The sequence below is a fragment of the Diabrotica virgifera genome, chromosome 4, assembly GCF_917563875.1.
Source record: "Diabrotica virgifera virgifera chromosome 4, PGI_DIABVI_V3a".
Classification (NCBI taxonomy): Eukaryota; Metazoa; Arthropoda; class Insecta; order Coleoptera; family Chrysomelidae; genus Diabrotica; species Diabrotica virgifera.
In genome coordinates, this window is record NC_065446.1 from 52,987,749 (window position 1) to 52,993,748 (window position 6,000).

The following is a 6,000-nucleotide window of genomic DNA, read 5'->3' on the forward strand; positions in this document are numbered from 1 at the left end:
AATTAGTTTTTGTTTGAATAGATAAAAATTTTATTAATTTATCTGTAGCTTTTTTTTTCATTGAAAGATTAGGAATAAAATATATTATGTATTATTATTATGTAGTATACATATTATGTATTAACATTTTATCATGGATGGCGCGTTCCTTTTCGCTACGATAAAAATGTTTTACTTTAGAAAATCAAAAACATTGCATGTATAAACTTATAAAAGTATGAAGTAAGCACTTTAAATCTTTAACAACTTTACCGTATCGATTAAAATAAGTTTTGAGAGCTTTCAGCTCAAATATGGCAACATAAAGTTAAGGTACTTACCGGAACTTTCATAAAAATTGTTAAGAAATTTTTTGATGCGGACAACTTCGCTCAAAAATTTAGGACGTTTAAGGTATACTGAACTGTTACATACGGCAAAGACCGTTGTCAGAAGAGCTTTAAATAAAAAATAATGCCTACAAAAATACTTTCGAAGATATTCTAATAGCACAGGCCAACGATGAAAAAACTTTTTTGATAAAATTACCTCTATCTTATGTATTTTAGTGTGCTGAGTACCAAAATCATTTTAAAAATGCTGTATCACCCACCATTCTTTCACAATTTAACATTTAAAATTGCACAATTACCTTTGAAACCAAGATGACTACTAAGGAAAAAAAGCTTGTATTGCATTCAAAAAAGTTGTAACTAAATTTTTAGATAATGTGAAAGACCCTAACTACGAGCTTATAGTATCCATTTTATTAGATACGTTTTTTAAGATATTAGATAAGATTTAAGATTTGGGATGTCTAATGAGCCTAAAAATCCACTTTTTGCATAACCATCTTGACTTTTTCCCTGAAAATTTGGGTAATGTCAGTGAAGAACAAGGCGAACGATTTTACTAGAATACAAAGGTGATGGAGAAACGATACCAGGGACGTTGGAACACCAAGATGATGGGTGATTACTGTTGGTCTCTTAATCGGGAACAACATAGTGCCTCGCATAGGCGAAAAAGCTACTTCAGAAGTTTTACATAAAGAAGAGAAAGAGAATAAATAAAAAAATAAAAAAAAAACGCTTTTCTTTAGTTACGAGTGACTAAAATTAAAAATATTATAAAAAAAATCAACTAAAAAGCAAAAAATAAAAAAAAATTGAAAAAATCTAAAACATTCGACAAAGAAAAGCGTGGCGCGTCTTCATCGATTAAACGGTTTTCGCCCCACGCTTTTCTTTAACGAATGTGTTAGATTTTTTCAATTTTTTTTATTTTTTGCTTTTTAGTTGATTTTTTTTTATAATATTTTTAATTTTAGTCACTCGTAACTAAAGAAAAGCGTTTCTTAAATTTTTTTTATTTGTTTATGTTTTACTTTTTAGTCTTACACTTTTCAAACATTAAAATATATCGCCATGTTTCTTAAAATATGTATAAAACATATGATGTACTAACATGAAAAGTAGTCGGAATCGGCAAAAAATTTGAAACTTTATTATTGTTTATTTATGAAGCGTCACGTAAACAATTAACGTAAAAAGTGAAATTATGTATAGTTCATATCATTAGCTACAATCCGTAAAAGTTTCAAGTTTTTACATTGTAAAGAACAAGAGAATTTAAGCATTTTCCATTAAAATCGTTTTTATTTTATTTAAACAATTAATAAACATAAAAAAATGTTTATTGATTATTCGTGTATTGTTCCCGCGAATGCATATGTCTGCAAATTTTCATTCATTTGCATTGGAGAAAAGGCACTCAAATTAACGTCTAAAGATTTGACGCAAACTATTGAACTAAATAAAAGCGTTTAAAAAGCATTGACTCCTGAAATGGTTGTACAAACCTATACTATTACAAGATAAGAATTAGATAAAAGGTATTATTATAATAATGTATCATTTTAATGTTATGAATAGGATCGTATCCAACTTGGTGTCTATGCATTTTGACGTTGCGACCCTGATAGAAATTGTGGGGACATCTGGTGACTGTCTCAATTTGACTCAAACAAATTTTCCTATTGGGTTGACCAACTATCCCTATATAAACAATGATATTAGTTTTGAAATATACGAAGTGTCTAAATTCAAGCTCAAACCTTATTTTATCAGTTACCGATAAGTCATTTATTTACTTATTTCATTTTAAAACATTATTTTTTAGTTGTTAGTGCAGTCCAATCGCCCGTAATCTCATATTCGCTTCGTTAACAATTAAAAAAAACATGTTTTAGAATAAAACGTGCCAAAAATTTAAGGTATTAGCTTGAATTTAGGTACTTTGTTATTTGAAAAATTATTATTTTTTACTTCTGTTTTTGAACCTTGAAAATCGTCATTTTTCGATTTTTTTCAGCTTTAAATTGTTTATAACTCGGAAACGATTAATTTTAGAGGAAAATTGCAACAGACCTTTTTTTATTCCCAATGATTCAAAGAACCTAAATTAACGCCTACATGACCGAAAAAAAAAATGGTGAATTATAATCTGTTTATTTTTTTTTTAATAAATGTAGGAATAACCCGGAAATTATGGCATTTAGGTATAGGGCACAGGGAATATAACATGAAAAATAATCACTATTTCTTAAGGACTTTGAAACGCAAAAAATATACAGGGTGTTCCATTTGAAAAAGAAAAGTTCATTAGATTTCCAGAAAAACGGAAGATTTGACAACAATGTAGTTACCACTATAATTACTAGGCCGTATTAGAAGACCCTTACCCACCAAAATCTATACAAATTGTTCTAGCGGTTTTCGATAAATTACCGTGTTTCCATACTTTCTCGCTACCCTGTATAAATCAGTTGTAATAACTATAGGTAGGCATACAAGAGTTCCTCCAAAGCTGTTAAGAAGTTCATCAAAATAATCTGTTACGAAACGCAAAAAGCGTAGGGACCGCCCTCGTACAGAGAAAACTCGACAGAGAAATATTAAAACGTGACAAAACCTCACTTAAAATGTATCTTCAAGAACTACAAGTCATCAAAAAGTTTCGGTAGTCGTTCGTCAAGGATTAGGGTACATTCAACATGAAATTCTCGAAGTTCCAACATTTAATATCCCTTCTCCATGCACACCAATATACCGCTTTTGTTGGAAGATATTACCATTCGACCTCTGCTCCATTTATTCCGACGATATTTCGTGACTCATCCGTTCTCACTTTTCCTATTCACGAGCATTTTCTTTGCGCGTTTTAACTTTCAGTCATGATTAATTATATTCTTGTTTTTAACCCTTATATTTATTATAATTAATACCAGCAGCTGTATTTCTTAGTAACTAAAAGAGCGATACGCCCGTCTTAACGGCTCTTCGTGCTATATTCGAGACCAGGAATTTATTATTTCAGTTATTCAGGTAATCGTTAAAATTTACAAAATATTAATTAATTTAAAGAATTAGACGGAAATATAGGCCAGTTACAGTTCACCCAATCTGAATTTCATTTTTTTTCATTTGTTTATTCTTCTTCTTCTTCTTTCTAGCATGATCGATCATGCTAGTAGGCTACTTCCTGTTCGTTGCCATTAAGTCTTCCCGGATGATGAGGTCCAGCATTCTCGCCATCGTTTTGGTGGTCTACCCTGTGGTCTCTTACCTATTGGGTTATTCGTTTTTGCCCTTTTAACGAGTCTGCTGTCCTCCATTCTCTTTATATGTTGGTTCCAATATCTTCGTCTCTGTCTGACCCACCTTCCTATGTCCTGTATTCCACAGTTTTGTCTGATGTCTTCACTTCTTATTCTGTTACGTAGAGTTTTGCCTTGTATACTTCTTAGTGTTATTATTTCAACTGTTCTCTTATCATTTGTAACGTTCTATTGGTGTCTGGTCTTGTTTCTGCCGCATTTGTTATAATAGGTTTTATTGTTGTATATATTTTGACTTTGCTTTCAGTATTTACGTGGGAAATAAAGAACACAAGCATTAACAAATATGTAATTTAATGACTAACTTTGTTACTATAACTAAATTAAGATCTGGTCAAAGTTTTAGCATAAACTTCTTCTATTTAAACCCAGGGCCTATTTTACCACTAAGCCCGTGAGGCACCTGCCTCGGGCCCGCATTTTATTGGGACCCGGAAAGATCACCAAAAAAATTGTATTGCAATAACAAATTTAATTTTCAAAATCCTTTCATTTTACGAAGATGAAATGATAAATGATAACAATAAGAGTTATTTTCTTAAACTACAATAACAGTAGTAGGTAGACTGCTTTGTCTACATCAATAATAATAAATAAAATTGTTAGACACCACTCCAAAGGATTAACAAGAGGCATCTTCACTATTATCCTTAAGTATAAAAATACTACGCATAATATTTACTCAAAATGCACTTTTAAATTTAATACTTAGTTTTATGCCGATTTCTGCAAAAATGAGGTCTTGCTTGCTTGTATCAGTTTTCAGTCCTGTGCTTTTAAGTTCAACTAATCTATTCATTAATCATTAGTCGTTTTATTAAATTCCTTTAAACATTTATATTTCTTAACTAATCGTTTCGTTATTATCATGAGTTACAAACATTTAAGTGACAGTGAAAAACGAAAAAAGCAAAAATTACAAAAAGCACAAAAAGTTGCAATATTATAATTTTTTACACCACACACTAGTGTGATAGTGATAGTGAAAATAAATTATGTGATGAAGGATGGGTTGCAGTTGCAATCAAAGAAAATGACCCCATTGGGGGTTGGCGCAAAATCTTGGTCCAATGATATTTAAATGTATTCATTTTTTTCGAATCCTGAGAAAACTAATAAATATTTTTGAAAAATTTAAACGCAGAATGAAAGATTACATTATTACTGAGGGCAGAAAGTCCCTGAAAACTTTTATAATGTTTATTTTAATAGGTTACAGGGATGAAAAAAAAAAAGAGAAAATTTAGTGTGATTTTTAATTTCAAATATTTCATTCAAAAGAAACTTTTTGTTTACTCTAAGGGACTTTCGGCCCTCGGTAATAATGTAATCTTTCATTGTGCGTTTAAATTTTTCAAAAATATTTATTAGTTGTCTCAGGATTCGAAAAAAATGAATGCATGTAAATAGCATTGGAGCAAGATTTTACGCCTTCCCCCTTAAGCGAATTTGTCCCATTTTTCTAGTCACTTACAAAAATATAATGACGTTGGCAGTAGAAACGTCAACTACCTCTCATCATCTATATGTAACGAATTTATTGTTGTACTGGGAAAACAAGTTCAAAACGTTATAATTATAATAGAAGTAAAAGTGGCAAAATACTTTTCCCTTATCATACTATGCACCCAATATCTCACATATCGATCAATTAACTTTAATAATTTTATTTATTGTTAATAAAAATTTTAATTTCTGGTGCAACTATATTTCTATTAAATAATTAAATAATTAATACATTTTTGAAAAAGTTATTATAATTAGGTATTATTAAATTATATTTTGGAGAGAAAATTGTGTAGTGCCTCGGCCGTGATTTGAAGTAAAATGGGCTTTGTTTAAACCTCTGATTTAATGTCCTATTTAGACTAATTCACGACACACCCGACGAGAACACTGTTACAGTTTAAATGTCACTAATTAGCACATGTACCAAGGATGTTTTCTTTAGTATTAATAAATTTGATAAATAATAAGCGTTTGCGAAACGTGTAGCTTTTGTATTATAAGCTAGACCAGCGTTTCCCAACCGGTGGGTCGCGACCCACTAGTGGGTGGCGGACAGATTTCAGGTGGGTCGCGGCGTGGCTCTTACAGTAGCTGAGTGGCGGACAGAGTACAGAAATAGCGTATCGTCAAATGTGAGGGATGGGTCGCGAATATGAAAAAACATCAGAAAGTGGGTCGCCAGACATAAAAGGTTGGGAAACACTGAGCTAGACACACAAATTACTATATAAAATACGCGAGAGTTGAAAACAAGCGTCCAGCTACGCTGGCTAATAAAGTCACGAAACTATACAAAATACGAGAGGTTTTGCATCCAAACTCTAAACTAACAA